Here is a 16,407-nt window from a genome sequence, read left to right as displayed (position 1 = left end):
GGGATGATGAAAAACGGTCAGAGCTCTTAAAGTATTATTCATAATGTTTCCTTAATAATTCAAAGGTTAAAATTACATCGTTTGTTCTCACCTCATCACCATGGCTAACACTTACTAACCAGGCCTGAGTATGCGTCACACACAGTTCTAAGTACTTTATGTATTTTACCTTGTTCAGACCAGCCCTGGGAGGCAGGTAACGTCGTTATCTGCATCAGACTGATGAGAGTCAAGTGCAGGAGTCGTGCGACTTGCTGAGGCCACACAGCCGGTTGGTGGGGGACCGGGAGCTGAGCGCAGGCGGCCAGGCCCCAGAGATGCGCTTGTCGCCAGTGCGCGTGCTCGCCTACCCGCACCGGCTCAAGAAGCAGCGTCTAGCCTGCTCTGGCTGTGGCAGCAGAAGTCCAGGACACAAGGCACGTGACAAAGAAAGTCTGACAACAAAAGCGTGGACTTAAAGCTACTTCTCTAAAGAGTAGAATGCCCCTTTCCAGAAACGCATCACAAGTAAACCCCCAAGCAGAGCCACTCCCTTTGGTGGGACCCACCCACTGCCCTCTCTCTTGCCTCCGAGGTCCCTCCAAGACCACAGTGGAAACCGCAAACCCAGAGCCGCGGGCGTCAGTGATGGGAAGCGTGAGGCTCCGAGTGCCGGCAGGCCCTGACCCCGGTGGCCAGCAGCGTCAGGGTGAGGACCCAATTGCATCATTTGAAAAACTCAAGGAAGAGAGGGTTTGGGGTTAATGGACTGTTCTCAGCATTATTGGAATAACATACTAAGCCCTGGGTAATTTATGAGAAAAGCCAGGGTCTCCCAGAAAAAAAGCAATGCGTAGTATTCGCTGCAGAAAAGATAGCTCTTCTCAAATCTGAATAAATACCGTAGCTTTCACCTCTTTATGTTTCATCTTCAGGTATTTCAGAAATCTGAACTAACACTACGCAGGCACATAGGAGAACCGCAGAGAATAATTTGGACAAAGTGCTCTGATGCCTCGTTGTAGATGAAGCTTTGATGCTGAATGGAGGTGACTCCTGGGGCTCGTGGCTCAGGCCCTGCTGGTTCCTCCCAAGGTCAGGGCTTCCCCGTGCCCTCCCCTGCAGAGGCTGGAGATAGCCAAGCCAGGCATTTACAAGCCAGGCATTTACAACTGGCCTCCCGTTTACATTTCAGGGGGCAGGAAAAAGTGGGCTTCAGGCCAGACTAGTCTTCTGTTTGCATTTCCGGAGACAGGAGATAGACAGGTTCTAGGTTAGACATTTAAAATCAGCCTCCTGTTTGCTCTCCGCAATGGAAGTGACAACAGAAACAGTGTAAATAGCCAGACTCTGTCTCCTGTGGATGCCTGAAGATAACAGCCGTGGCAGGAACAGAGAGGGGCTAAACTTTGTGTGGGTAAAGGATCAAGAGGTCACATATGTCCCACCCTTGGGGCAAGGGAGATGCTGCACATGTGCAGAAAGCCTCCTTGAGGGTCAAAAAGGAGGGGGCACTACTCCATAATGGGTGATGCTAAGGCCGTCCCATAGGCCTCTGGGCTGGAATCCATCTTGGAAAAAAGTTGTGCACACACGTGTTAGGGAGGGTCCTAGGGCAGGGCAGGTGCGGAGAAAGAAACCAGATAACTAGCCAGAGGTAAACAGAGACCCAGAAGAACTGCCCTGTATAAGTGACTTCACCGCCTCTTTACTGAACTCCTCATTAGGGAGGACGCCCACACCCGTTCTCTCCGGGTGTGCATCTCTGCCTTGTTTCTGTCTTAACTAAACAAACTGTTTCCCTGTGTGCTCTCCCACTTGCTGTGCTGTGTCTCTAATAATAAAATTGTACCTGTTTTTACAGTTTTTGCCTCTGTGAGAAATGCATTTTTCACTGCGGGCAAGAGCCAGGGGTGTGGTGGCTTGGATTCCTGGTTTTCATCCAGGCTCCCCAGGTTCAATTTCTGGGCAGGGAACTTAGATCTCCCTTCACGCCACCACTCCCTGCTGCCTCTGCGAGATCACTGCCACGCACAGGCACCGACGTCCTCCTGCTTCCGACCACAGCCTCTTCCACTCCATGAGGCAGCCGAATCATAGATGTAAGTGAGGCAGGGTGAATACATTTGGGTGACTTTGAAAAGTCACACAAATCAGTAATTTGTGCTTAAGACAGAAGCTTGAAAAATCCCTTTGTGAGAGATGGGTAGAATTTTGATGGCCCCCCAATTAAGAAACCTCCACTCCTCAGCAAAATAGCTGAAGGACAGATTATCGCTTATGGATGCCAGTTTCCAGGTTAATTAAGGTTTTAGCCTGAAAGAAATCTAGGGAGGCTTCTGTGAGACTTTCTCAATGCAACCCATCCAGGTATATACACTCAGCCCTGGAGGACTGTGTTGATGGAGCGTGCATGGCACACTGCAGGTATGATGGAGAAGAACAAACCTGACTCCATATTGGACCTATTCCTTTAGCTCTAACTTTTGAGCTCTGTGGCCTGTGCTTAATCATGCAGGCTCTGCACCTTTGTAAAAAAGAATGCTGCCTATATCCTGAAATATACAGGGTAGCCCATTCTCAAGGCCTGACCTTTAAAGATACAATGCTTTCCATTCATATAGAGATAAAAAGTTGCAGAACAGAGAATAACCTTTGTCTTGTTGTGACCTGACCTATGTGAACGTCGTGACCTATGTGGACAGCTGCAAGAACAAAGGATTCTGACACCAAGAAGCACACCACCTCCCCTTTTAGTGTAAAAGAAGCCTGAATTCTAGCTCGGGTAAGATGGTTCTTTGGGACACTAGTCCACCATCTTCTCAGTCTGCTGGCTTTCTGAATAAAGTTACTCTTCTCTGCCCCAACACCTCATCTCTCAATGTATCGGCCTGTCGTGCCCTGAGCAGTATGAGCTTGGACTCGGTAACACCGGGAAGACAAAGACACAGGACTCCTCCTGGACAATCATCTCTAGGGAACTTAAGTTCCAGAGAATAACTGCCTCCACAGAAATGGACAGGATTTACCCCCAATGGAGGATGAAAATTTGGAGGGTGTAGCAAATATGGAAAGGATCAAAATAGTTGCAGTATGAACTGTGTTGGTAGCCCATGGATGTTAAAAGGATTTGCTTTTTAAGTAGCTTAAAATGTAAAGTTTTAAAAAAATGTAAAGCATTTGGAGGGCACGTTCGATCATATGCCACGACAGCAAAGACATCCATAAGAAATAAATCAGGTGGAAGTATTTCATCAACAGTCTAAGCATTTCCAATTTCGGATAAGGAAGCATAAATTACATTTCAGAGGAATAACGATCAGCTGTTGATGCATAAAGCAAGCATGTGACTTATCTAACAACAACAGAAGTAACTAGAAATTTCCTAAATCAGAAATCTGTTTATACATTTACTTCTATCTTTTTCCCACCTTCCCACTCCTAGTTCCTGCTGGCTCCTAAGCTCCTGACACTGTTGCATATTTAACAGGGGTAGGAAAATGGACGGAATGAAGAAATAGGTCTGTGGGTTTCTGGATGGACCTTCAAACTTCAGTTTTATTTATTCCTTGGCCCTTTTCTCCAAGAAGTGGTACGATTAATTACATATCTACCCACATTGAAGCCTCACAGCAGGAAACAGAATGAGTGAAATGACTTTGCTCAGAGGGGTGTTAAGTTTGGCCAGGAAGGCTCCCCAACACTTATCACCAACTGCACAAACGGTCCAGACCAAAAGGCGCTCTAATAGGGTGGCCACACGCAAGAATGAAATGGATAAAAACAAGGATATATTCGAGTGTGAAGACAGTCCTGAACTCAACACAAGCATGCGAGGAGATAAGCAGTGAGGAACAGAGAAGAAAACAATCCCTCTTAAGGAAACAAAACCAAATAGACTTAACAACTACACTACTCAGAAAATTATAAATCTAGAAAAGAGAAGACACGCTTCAGTGACCCTAGGACTCACTGCCATCTCACCACATCCTCCCTCCTAACCCCACACTCAACCCTAACTGCTTGTTATGCTGAACTTTCCACACAGCTTTATTCCCTGTTTGTGGGGTGGCTATCCGCTGGTCCTTCCAAATTACTGTTGCCTTCTGGGGTGACCTCCAGGGCTCTAGGCTTTTAAAGGACAGGCCCTAAGTAAATACTTGAGGAAACAGCGTAGGATGGTTTGGGCAGTAATTAAGATCTATTTTGTTGAAGTGCTGCCTCTTCCTCGTATGTGACGCTGCTACTCAAGACAATACTTTGTGGTGGGGTGAGGGTGATGAGGAACAGAAGGGCAGGGAGGACAGGAGGGGTGAACTTCCAATAGGAAGCTGATCGGTTCTGCTTACAACAGAAACACTGCACCAGGCCCTAAGCACTTCACGCATGTCAGCTGACTTACTTAAAAAACAGTGCTGTGGTGTAGATACTATACCCATTTACAGAGGAGAAAACACACCTGAAACCCAGTGATCCATCTTGGAGTCTGGTACTAAGCCTGCACCATACTACCTTTCCGAGCTAGGAGCTAAGAAAACTCTGTGCTGCTTTGGGGCATTAAATTTTTAAAAATCAGTTTGAGATATCATTTACATGCAATAAAATTCACCAATTTTAAGTGTGTCATAGATCAATTCTGACAAACGCATAATTTGGGTACCTACTGCCACAATCATAATAAGATTGCACTTCTGTTACTCCAAACCCTGTGGCCTTGGAGCATTTGTATGTCAAATAACTGCTTCCTGGAATCCCACCTGGAAGTGAGCAAAACAGTGTCCAGACAAAAGCGTGCTTTTCCCTTATTCTCAGAGGCAAGGATGGGGCAAGACATAGCTGAATGAGGTCTCTTTGACACTCCCATTTCACCACTGACTGTGAGACTGAGTGACCTCGTTCATTTATCAGAGAAGCAAATCTCTGTGGTATTACTGTTCACTGATTTAAACTTCACAGGTTAATAAAAAGCACCACATGGGCGTTCTCACTTGTCCTAGTGCAGATACACTGTGGCTTTGAAGTCAAATAGATCTGGGTGGGAATGCTGCCTCTGCCACCACAGGTGGGGAAAGAACCTACCATCTTAGTTCCTGGGTTCTTCTTCTATGGAGTGGGAATGAAAGTTACCTTCTTCAAGAGTGCAGTGCAATGCTTGGCCCACGTTAGCCCTCGAAATATTACAGCTCCAACAGAATACTCTGACAGTAGAATTAATAAGAGTCCAACAGTGTTACTGGACTCAAGATCAATATATAAAAACATAACTTCTTTACACCACCAACAACCAATTACATACTTTAAAAAATCTCTTTCAAAATAGAAACAAAAAATATAAGTACATACAACTAAAGTCTGGTTTGCTTTCTTTAAAGTGCATGCCATGTATGGGGAATTTATTTAATGATTTAAAAAGAAATATAAGGAGACATTTACCATGTTCACGGGCGGAAAGATATGATAACATAAAGATGGCAATTCCCTCTCCAAATTAATCTACAAATTCAATGCAATTCCATTAAAAATCCCAACGAGCATTTTAAAACTTGACATTACCAATCAGTGGAGAAAGGAAGGACTATTTAAGGAATGATGTTGGGACAACTGGCCACTCGTATGAAAAAGGATAAATCAAGCCTCTATACCACATATCATATATAAAAATAAATTACAGGGTGGAGTCAAGATGGAGGTGTGGGAAGACGCAGACTTTGCATCTCCCCACAACTAGGGTACCTGCCCCAATGCCCAAGGAGATGAGAGGAACCCCCAAGCGAACCGGTACGATGTGCAGGGACTGAGAGGGCAAGAGAAATGGAGGCTGGACAGGACCGGTGCCCCTGAGGGGTGACTGAGAGGGGGCAGGGGTTCCCACACCTAGGGGGACCCTCAGAGGCTCAGATCGGGGGGATGCGAGCCCAGCGTTTCCCCTGCCCAGTTAGCCGGGGAAGTCTGCCTGGCTCTCAGGCCAGGTCCTACGCCTTCAGAGGTCCCCCTGGGGCTGGGTTGGTGCTGGGGACATAGAAGGGAGGCGGGGAGAGAACAGGAGAGGCAGGCGGGAGGGGCCCTCCAGGACCAGAGGAGTGGGAGAGGATCACAGGGCGTTTGCCCTGCCCACTGGGGCCTGGGGAGCCTGCTAAGCTCCCAAGCCGATCTCCCACCCTCTAAAGCCCACTCCAGACCACGTGGGTCCTGGGGACATAGGAGGGAGGCTGGGGAGATCAGGAGAGGCAGGCGGGAGGGGCCCTCCAGGACCAGAGGAGTGGGAGAGGATCACAGGGCGTTTGCCCTGCCCACTGGGGCCTGGGGAGCCTGCTAAGCTCCCAAGCCGATCTCCCACCCTCTAAAGCCCACTCCAGACCACGTGGGTCCTGGGGACATAGGAGGGAGGCTGGGGAGATCAGGAGAGGCAGGTGGGAGGGGCCCTCCAGGATGCGAGGAGCAGGAGAGGAGGGTGTTTGCACCCCCACTCGAGCCCAGGAGGCCTGCTAGGCTCCCAGGTGGGGTCCCCCACCCACTGAAAGCAGGGGTGGGGGCATTCCTGGGTCCCTTATGTTCCATTGAGCCTAAGCCCCACCCCCCTACCCCCCACCTTTTCCAGCCCTGTGGGTCCTGAGCATAGGCCCCGCCCACTGCCCAACCCTCACCCTTGCTTAGGCACCACCCTCCACAACCAAGGCCTTTTCCACCTTTTTTTTTTCCTCCTCCTCTTTTTCACTATTGTGGTTCTGTTTTACCTTCTGGTTGTTGTTTCATCTATATTTTAATTTTTATATTTTTTCTAACATAGCTGTTAGTTTCCTAGTCTAATTTTATTTTTTACATCGTTTTGTTTTGTTTTTTTGCCACCCAGTGCGGCTTGCGGGATCTTGGTTCATGAGCTGGGGGTTGGGTTGAAGCTCCTGGGGTGGGAGCTCTGAGTCCAAACCACTGGACTAACAGAGAACCTCAGGCCCCAGGGAATATTCATCGGAGTGAGGTCTTTCGGAGATCCTCATCTTAGCACCAAGACCCAACTCTACCAAACAGCCTACAAACTGCAGTGTTGGAAGCCTCAGGTCAAACAACCAGTAAGACAGGAACACAATCCCAGTCATAAAACAAAGGGAAAAAAAATGAGATGCAAAAAAATATGTCACAGATGAAGGAGCAAGGTAAAAACCTACAAGACCAAAAAAATGAAGAGGAAATAGGCAATCTACCTGAAAAAGAATTCAGAGTAATGATAATAAAGGTGATCCAGAATCTCGGAAATAGAATGGAGGCATGGATTGAGAAAATACAGGAAATGTTTAACAAAGATCTAGAAGAACTAAAGAACAAACAAACAGAGATGAGCAATACAATAAGTGAAATGAAAAATACACTAGAAGGAATCAATAACAGAATTACTGAGGCAGAAGAACAAATAAGTGAGCTGGAAGACAAAATGATGGAAATATCTGCTGAGGAGAAGAATAAAGAAAAAAGAATGAAAAGAATTGAAAACAATCTCAGAGACCTCTGGGACAACACTAAATGCACTACAGGGGTCAAATTACAGGGGTCCCAGAAGAAGAAGAGAAAAAGAAAGGGTCTGAGAAAATATTTGAAGAGATTATAGTTGAAAACTTCCCTAACATGGGAAAGGAAATAGTCACCCAAGTCCAGGAAGCACAGAGAGTCCCATATAGGATAAACCCTAGATGACACACACCAAGACACATATTAATCAAACTAACAAAAATTAAATTCAAAGAAAAAATATTAAAAGCAGCAAGGGAAAAACAAAAAATAACATTTAAAGGAATCCCTATAAGGTTATCAGCTGATATTTCAGTAGAAACTCTGCAGGCCGGAAGGCAGTGGCAGGATATACCTAAAATGATGAACGAGAAAAACCTACAACCAAGATTACTCTACCAAGATTACTCAACCAAGGATCTCATTCAGATTCGATGGAGAAATCAAAAGCTTTTCAGACAAGCAAAAGCTAAGACAGTTCAGCACCACCAAACTAACAACAAATACTAAAGAAACTTCTCTAGGCGGGAAACACAAGAGAAGAAAAAGACCCACAAACCCAAAGCAATTAAGAAAATGGTAATAGGAACATACATATCAATAATAACCTTAAATGTAAATGGACTAAATGCCCCAACCAAAAGACACAGACTGGCTGAATGGATACAAAAACAAGCCCATATATATGCTGTCTACAAGAGACCCACTTCAGACCTAGGGACACATACAGACTGAAAGTGAAGGGATGGAAAAAGATAATCCGTGCAAATGAAAATCAAAAGAAAGCTGAAGTAGCAATACTCGTATCAGATAAAATAGACTTGAAAATAAAGACTGTTACAAGACATAAGGAAGGACACTACATAATGATCAAGGGATTAATCCAAGAAGAAGATATAACAACTATAAATGTTTATGTACCCAACTTAGGAGCACCTCAATACATAAGGCAAATGCTAACAACCATGAAAGGGGAAATCAACAGTAACACAATAATAGTAGGGGACTTTAACACCCCACTTACACCAATGGACAGATCCTCCAAACAGAAAATAAATAAGGAAACAGAAGCTTTAATGACACAATAGACCAGATAGATTTAATTGATATTTATAGAACATTCCACCCAAAAGTGGCAGAATATACTTTCTTCTCAAGTGCACACAGACCATTCTCCAGGATAGATCACATCCTGGGTCACAAATCAAGCCTCAGTAAATTTAAGAAAATTGAAATCGTATCAAGCATCTTTTCTGACCACAGTGCCTATGAGATTGGAAATCAATTACAGGGAAAAAAACAGTAAAACCACAAATACATGGAGGCTAAACACTGCGCTACTAAATAACCAAGAGATCACTGAAGAAATCGAACAAATAAAAAAATACATAGGGCTTCCCTGGTGGCACAGTGGTTGAGAGTCTGCCTGCTAATGCAGGGGACACAGGTTCAAGCCCTGGTCTGGGAAGATCCCACATGCCGTGGAGCACCTAGGTCTGTGAGCCACAACTACTGAGCCTGCACGTCTGGAGCCTGTGCTCCGCAACAAGACAGGCCGTGATAGTGAGAGGCCCGAGCACCACAATGAAGAGTGGCACCCACTTGCCGCAACTAGAGAAAGCCCTCACACAGAAACGAAGACCCAATGCAGCCAAAATAAATTAATTAATTAATAATTTTTAAAAAAGAGTAGCTATTATCATCACTGAAGGGAAATAAAAACTTTAAAAAAAATACATAGAAACAAATGACAACAAAAACACAATGACCCAAAACCTATGGGATGCAGCAAAAACAGTTCTAAGAGAGAAGTTATATCAATTCAATCTCACCTCAAGAAACAAGAAAAATCTCAAATAAACAATCTAACCCTACACCTAAAGCAAGTACAGAAAGAAGAACAAAGGAAACCCAAAGTCGGTAGAAGGAAAGAAATCATAAAGATCAGAGCAGAAATAAATGAAATAGAAATGAAGAAAACAATAGCAAAGATCAATAAAACTAAAAGCTGGTTCTTTGAGAAGATAAACAAGATTGATAAACCCTTAGCCAGACTCATCAAGAAAAAAAGGGAGAGGACTGAAATCAATTAAATTAGAAATGAAAAGGGAGAAATCACAACTGACACCACAGAAATAAAAAGGATTATAAGAGACTACTACAAACAACTATATGCCAATAAAATGGACAAACATGAAGAAATGGACAAATTCTTGGAAAGGTACAATTTTCCAAGATGGAACAAGGAAGAATTAAAAATATAAACAGACCTATTCCAAGTAATGAAATTGAAGCTGTAATTAAAAATCTTCCAACAAACAAAATTCCAGGACCAGATGGCTTCACAGGCAAATTCTATCAAACACTTAGAGAAGAGCTAACACTGATCCTTCTCAAACTCTTCCAAAAATTTCCAGAGGGAGAAACACTCCCAAATCCATTCTATGAAGCCATCATCACCCTGATACCAAAACCAGAAAAAGACATCACAAAAAAAGAAAATTATAGACCAATATCACTGATGAACATAGAAGCAAAAATCCTGAACAAAATAGTAGCAAACAGAATCCAACAACATATTAAAAGGATCATACACCATGATCAAGTGGGATTTATCCCAGGGATGCAAGGATTCTGCAATATATGCAAATCAATCAATGTGATCCACCATATCAACAAGTTAAGGAATAAAAACCATATGATCATTTCAATAGATATAGAAAAAGCTTTTGACAAAATTCAACAACGATTTATGATAAAACTCTACAGAAAATGGGCATAGAGGGAACCTATTTCAACATAATAAAAGCCATATATGACAAACCCAGAGCAAACATCATACTCAATAGTGAAAAACTGAAAGCATTTCCACTAAGATCAGGAACAAGAGAAGGATGTTCACTCTCGCCATTTTTATTCAACATAGTTTTGGAAGTCCTAGCCATGGCAATCAGAGAAGAAAAAGAAATAAAAGGAATCCAAATTGGAAAAGAAGAAGTAAAACTCTCACCGTTTGCCGATGACATGATACTATACATAGAAAGTACTAAAGATGCAACCAGAAAACTACTAGAACGAATCAATGAATTTGGTAAGGTTTCAGGATACAAAGTTAATGCACAGAAATCTCTGGTATTCCTATACACTAACAACAAAAAATCAGAAAGAGAAATTATGGAAACAATCCCATTTACCATCACAACAAAGAGAAGAAAATACCTAGAAGTAAATCTAACTAAGGAGGCAAAAGACTGTACTCAGAAAACTATAAAACACTGATGAAAGAAATCAAAGATGACATAAACAGATGGAGAAATACACCATGTTCTTGGATTGGAAGAATCGATATTGTGAAAATTATTCTACTACCCAAAGCAGTCCCTATCAAACTACCAATGGCATTCTTCATACAATTAGAACAAAAAATTTTACAATTCGTAGGGAAACACAAAAGACCCCACATAGCCAAAGCAACCTTGAGAAAGAAAAATGGAGCTGGAGGAATCAGGCTCCCTGACTTCAAACTATACTACAAAGCTACAGTAATCAAGACAGTATGGTACTGGCACAAAAACAGAAATATAGGATATGGTATAGGATAGAAAGCCCAGAGATAAACCCATGCACGTATGGGCACCTAATTTATGACAAAGGAGGCAAGAATATACAATGGAGAAAATACAGCCTCTTCAATAAGTGGTGTCAGGAAAACTGGACAGCTACATGTAAAAGAATGAAATTAGAACACTCGCTAACACCATACACAAAAATAAACTCTAAATGGATTAAAGACTTAAATGTAAGGCCAGACACTATCAAACTCTTAGAGGAAAACATAGGAAAAACACTCTTTGACATAAACCACAGCAAGATCTTTTTTGACCCACCTCCTAGAGAAATGGAAATAAAAACAAACTTCAACAAATAGGACCTAATGAAACTTAAAAGCTTTTGCACAGCAAAGGAAACCATAATCAAGATGAAAAGACAACCCTCAGAATGGGAGAAAAATTTGCAAATTAAACAATGGACAAAGGATTAATCTCCAGAATATATAAACAGCTCATGGAGCTCAATATCAAAAAAACAAACAATTCAATTAAAAAATGGGCAGCAGACCTAAATAGACATTTCACCAAAGAAGACATACAGATGGCCAAGAGGCACATGAAAAGACACTCAACATCACTAATTACTAGAGAAATGCAAATCAAAAGTACAAAGAGGTATCACCTCACACCGGTCAGAATGGCCATCATCAAAAAATCTACAAACAGGGCTTCCCTGGTGGGGCAGTGGTTGAGAGTCCGCCTGCCGATGCAGGGGACACGGGTTTGTGCCCCGGTCTGGGAGGATCCCACATGCCGTGGAGCGGCTGGGCCCGTGAGCCATGGCCGCTGAGCCTGCGCGTCCGGAGCCTGTGCTCCGCAACGGGAGGGGCCACAACAGTGACAGGCCCGCGTACAGCAAAAAAAAAAAGAAGTTAAAAAATCTACAAACAATAAATGCTAGAGAGGGTGTGGAGAAAAGGGAACCCTCTTGCACTGTTGGTGGGAAGGTAAATTGATACAGCCACTATGGAGAACAGTATGGAGGTTCCTTAAAAAACTAAAAATAGAACTACCATATGACCCAGCAATCCCACTACTGGACATATACCCTGAGAAAACCATCATTCAAAAAGAGACATGCACCATAATGTTCATTGCAGCACTATTTACAATAGCCAGAACATGGAAGCAACCTAAATGTCCATCGACAGATGAATGGATAAGAAGATGTGGCACATATATACAATGGAATAGTACTCAGCCATAAAAAGAAACGAAATGGAGTTATTTGTAGTGAGGTGGATGGACCTAGAGTCTGTCCTACAGAGTGAAGTAAGTCAGAAAGAGAAAAACAAATACCGTATGCTAACTGGACTCTAAAAAAAAAATGGTTCTGAAGAACCTAGGGGCAGGACAGGAATAAAGACTCAGATGTAGAGAATGCACTTGAGGACATAGGGAGGGGGAAGGGTAAGCTGTGACAAAGTGAGAGAGTGGCATGGACTTATATACATTACCAAACGTAAAATAGATAGCTAGTGGGAGGCAGCCGCATAGCACAGGGAGATCAGCTCGTGCTTTGTGACCACATAGAGGGGTGGGATAGGGAGGGTGGGTGGGAGACACAAGAGGGAGGGGATATGGGTATATATGTATAAGTATAGCTGATTCACTTTGTTATACAGCAGCAACTAACAACAACGTAAAGCAATTATACTCCAATAAAGATGTTAAAAAAATAGTACATTAAAAAAAATCATGGTGAATAATATTTGATTTTTTTAACCAATAAAGAAGTCAATATAAGGCTTTTCATGGAAATTAATGTAAGAATTGGAAAAATAAATTCTTTATAAACTAATTAAAAAAAGGCTAACTGGACAACAAATCAATGCTAATTAAATTAAGGTGGTTCCACCGCAGGCTGTTAGATTAACAAAGAAGTCTGGCAATACCACGTATGTCAAGTATATAGGAAGAAAAACTCTCAAGTATAGCTGGTGGGAGTATAACTTTGTATAATCACTTTGGAAGGCATTTGGCAATATTTAATATAATTAAAGATGCACATACCCTACCTCCCAACATTTCCACTTCTAGATGTATACCCTGAAGAAATTATCATGAATGTCTACAATGAGACATGTTCAGGGTGTATACCACATCATTTTCTGCAATAGCAATAAAATGTACCAAATGTAGGAGAAGGGATGAATGAATAATGATATGTGTGTGTAATAAAATATATATCATCGTTAAACACAAATAAAGCATTATGTGTTTTATAGTGTGTGTATTATAAATATTTAAATAACATATATCATACAACACTGCACTACAGGTAAAATGAATGAGCCAGTCTACATTTATAAACAAAGAAAAACCCAGATAACATAATGTTGAGAGAAAACACACATTGCAGAAGAATGTCTATAACATGATACCCATGTAAATGTTAAACACAATATTCTGTTTTATAGAAACATATATATACCTATGTTTTATATTTTTAAAATATATTTTATAGAAATACACAGGTATGCATATATATAATAAGAGTATAAAAATATGGATGGAAAGGACAGCTTCAGAAGAGTGGTTCACCCATTGGGAAGGAGAGAATGAAATAGAATCAAAAAGGGAATAAAAAAGAAGCCTTAATTCTCTCTGTCAGGATTTATTTCTTAATAAAAGCAGATGTGAAGTAAATATGGTTTTTAACATTCACTGTATCTGGAGAGTAGCTATAACATGTTTCATCACTGGCACTAGATATATTTCCCTCTGTACTGTTCTTGTTTAAAATATTTCATAATTAGAAAAATCATGTTTAGGGACCTCCCTCATGGTCCAGTGGTTAAGAATCTGCCTGCCAATGCAGGGGACACGGGTTTGATCCCTGGTCTGGGAAGACCCCACATGCCACAGGGCAACTAAGCCCATGTGCCACAACTACTGAGTCTGCACTCTAGAGCCGTGAGCAGCAACTACTGAGCCCATGAGCCACAACTACTGAAGCCTGCATGCCTAGAGCCCGTGCTCCACAACAAGACAAGCTGCTGCAATGAGAAGTCCGTGCACCACAACAGAGTAGCCCCCGCAACTAGAGAAAACTCACGTGCAGCAAGGAAGACACAGTACAGCCAAAAAACAAAAAAAAGAAAGAAAAAGAAAGAAAGAAAGAAAAGAAAAATCATGTTTAAACGAGGAGAGAAAATCCTCCATAATGTGGGTGGGCCTCATCTAATCAGTTAAAAGCCTTCACAGGACAAAGACTGACCTTCCCTGAGCAAGAAAGAATCTGCCAGGGGGTGGACAGCCTCTGGATCTGAGCCACCAATCTGGCCATTCTCCCTCTGGCTGGCCTGCCCAGCAGGTTTCGGACCCACCAAGCCTGGGACAGAGACGGAGGGGTCTCTGCTCCTCTCTGCCACTGCGCTGAGTGGTGGCTGGCACTCCCTCAGGTTCTGTGCCTGGTCTTCCTCTCTTACCATCTTCCCAACTCACCCCTGGAAAGTCTCATCCCCTCCATGCTTTTAATTATGGGCTAACGATCCAATCTATTATCTCGGAGGGTTGGCCCATTAACCTGTTGCCAAATGGATACTTTCACACAGCGGCCCCCCAAAACATTCACACTCATCATATCCCAAACGAGTGCACTGTCCCCCCCAGGTCCCTGCATCCTCCTGGGCTCCTGTCTCACCAACAGCGTGCAGCTGCCACCCGCCCCACACGCCAAAGGCCCAGCAGCCCTCACTTCCCTGGTCTCCTCCTACCCAGCCCCACCTTACCCAAAGCTAATTAAGAGAAAGGGGTGAAATAGAAACTTCTGTGGGGTGGAAGAGTAGGTGGCCAAAACAGTAATTTAGGAAGGGTGATTAACGGAGTGCATGAAAATGAATGGAATATGGCAAACCAATAAAGAAGAGCTTCCATGCCGCTATTTCAAAACAGGCTTCCTGATAAATAAACAATTATATTTCCAAAAGATAAGATGTGATCCATCTTCTCTTTGTGATAGAAATGTGAAATTTTGTCTTCTTAAAACTGAAGATAATGATTTACATTGACTACCTGGCTGTGTATTTATTTATTATTACCTTATTTTATTGTATCATATTATTTGCTTTGTTTATAACTATGATGTTTGTATAAATAAAAATAACTCAATAACAATTAATAAATTATATGTAAAACTCAAGAGTCTTATTTTTTAACCAAAGCTTCAACTAGATTTTTAGTCTGACTGTGTCTTCCTAGCTTGTAGCAACTGTTTCAAACAGATCTGCCCATTGAAGTATCAGGATTTTTAATAACACCAACACTTTGAATTTCTCACTCCCTGCTGTTAAAAAAGCTACCACCCTTTCAATCAGGGATGACAGCATCTTCTGCCCAGTGACACAGAAGCTACAAAGTGGCTGATTTCCTCACTGCTTATCTTAAAAAGGAAAAAAAAAACAGGCAATGTGGGGCAGCGGAGTTGACCATGACAGACGGGTCACTGACCATGTTCTTTCTATTCATCTTCTGATGCTGTCGTCACTCTTTCCCCCAGTGTCTTCAGAGCAGAATGGAAAGGAAGGACCTGGTCCCGGGAGGGCTGGGCTGGGGGGCTCCTCTGGGGATGGACAATTACAAAACCTAAATCGCCAAAGAACATGCACTTTCCAGGAAAACTAGGCTGCTGTGCTGTACCTGTAAAGGCAGCTCTTTGGCAATGAGCCTACCGCAGATAACGTGGTTCTTTTTAGAGGAGTTTGCCATGCTGTGTGTTTGGGAGCTTGCTTTTGTGGCTTTATTTATGTGTGAGACGATCCTACTGAAAAGAGAGTAAGTAGCCTTAAACATAACTCAAACCGAGATACCCGTTAGGACAAGTGTGTTCCATGAGAGGATGTGATCTCTGTCTTAAAGCTGTCGTTGGGACTTCCCTGACAGTCCAGTGGTTAACCCTCCGTGCTTCCACTGCAGGGGGCACGGGTTCAATCCCTGGTTGGGGAACTAAGATCCGGCGTGCCGCACCGTGCGACCAAAAAAAAAAAAGCTTTTGTTGTCCACGGGACCAGTGAGTCCAACCCAACCACAGACCTCGTGGAAGCCAGTCGAGGCAGGAAGGCACCTCCTTCTCTTGAAGTTCAAGAAACGGAGAGGTCGGTGAGGCAGGCGCTGGGTAAACAGAGTCTTGGATGAGCCTAGCTTCAAGGGTCGAATGAAGACGTGCTTTACGAGCTGACCTCTGCTCAGCCCCCAACAGACCCACTTCGCAGCCTTAACCGCATGGGTCAACTTTTAAGTTCAAGATCACAAAGTCCCACCCCTTCCCTTAACAGATGAGGAAAGTGAGGCTCAGATAAATGGAATCACTGCGGAG

At 42.9% G+C, this 16,407-nt stretch overlaps 1 protein-coding gene across 2 annotated transcripts in view; it reads right to left on the bottom strand.

Annotated features, from left to right (window-relative positions):
* SH2D4A (SH2 domain containing 4A) overlaps positions 1–16,407 on the bottom strand; it is a 74,892-nt gene that overhangs the window by 7,466 nt on the left and 51,019 nt on the right. The gene's annotated exons all lie outside the window — the stretch shown is intronic.

Source organism: Lagenorhynchus albirostris, chromosome 21 (genome assembly GCF_949774975.1).
Source record: "Lagenorhynchus albirostris chromosome 21, mLagAlb1.1, whole genome shotgun sequence".
Taxonomy (NCBI): Eukaryota; Metazoa; Chordata; class Mammalia; order Artiodactyla; family Delphinidae; genus Lagenorhynchus; species Lagenorhynchus albirostris.
This window is presented reverse-complemented; position numbering and strand designations above follow the sequence as displayed.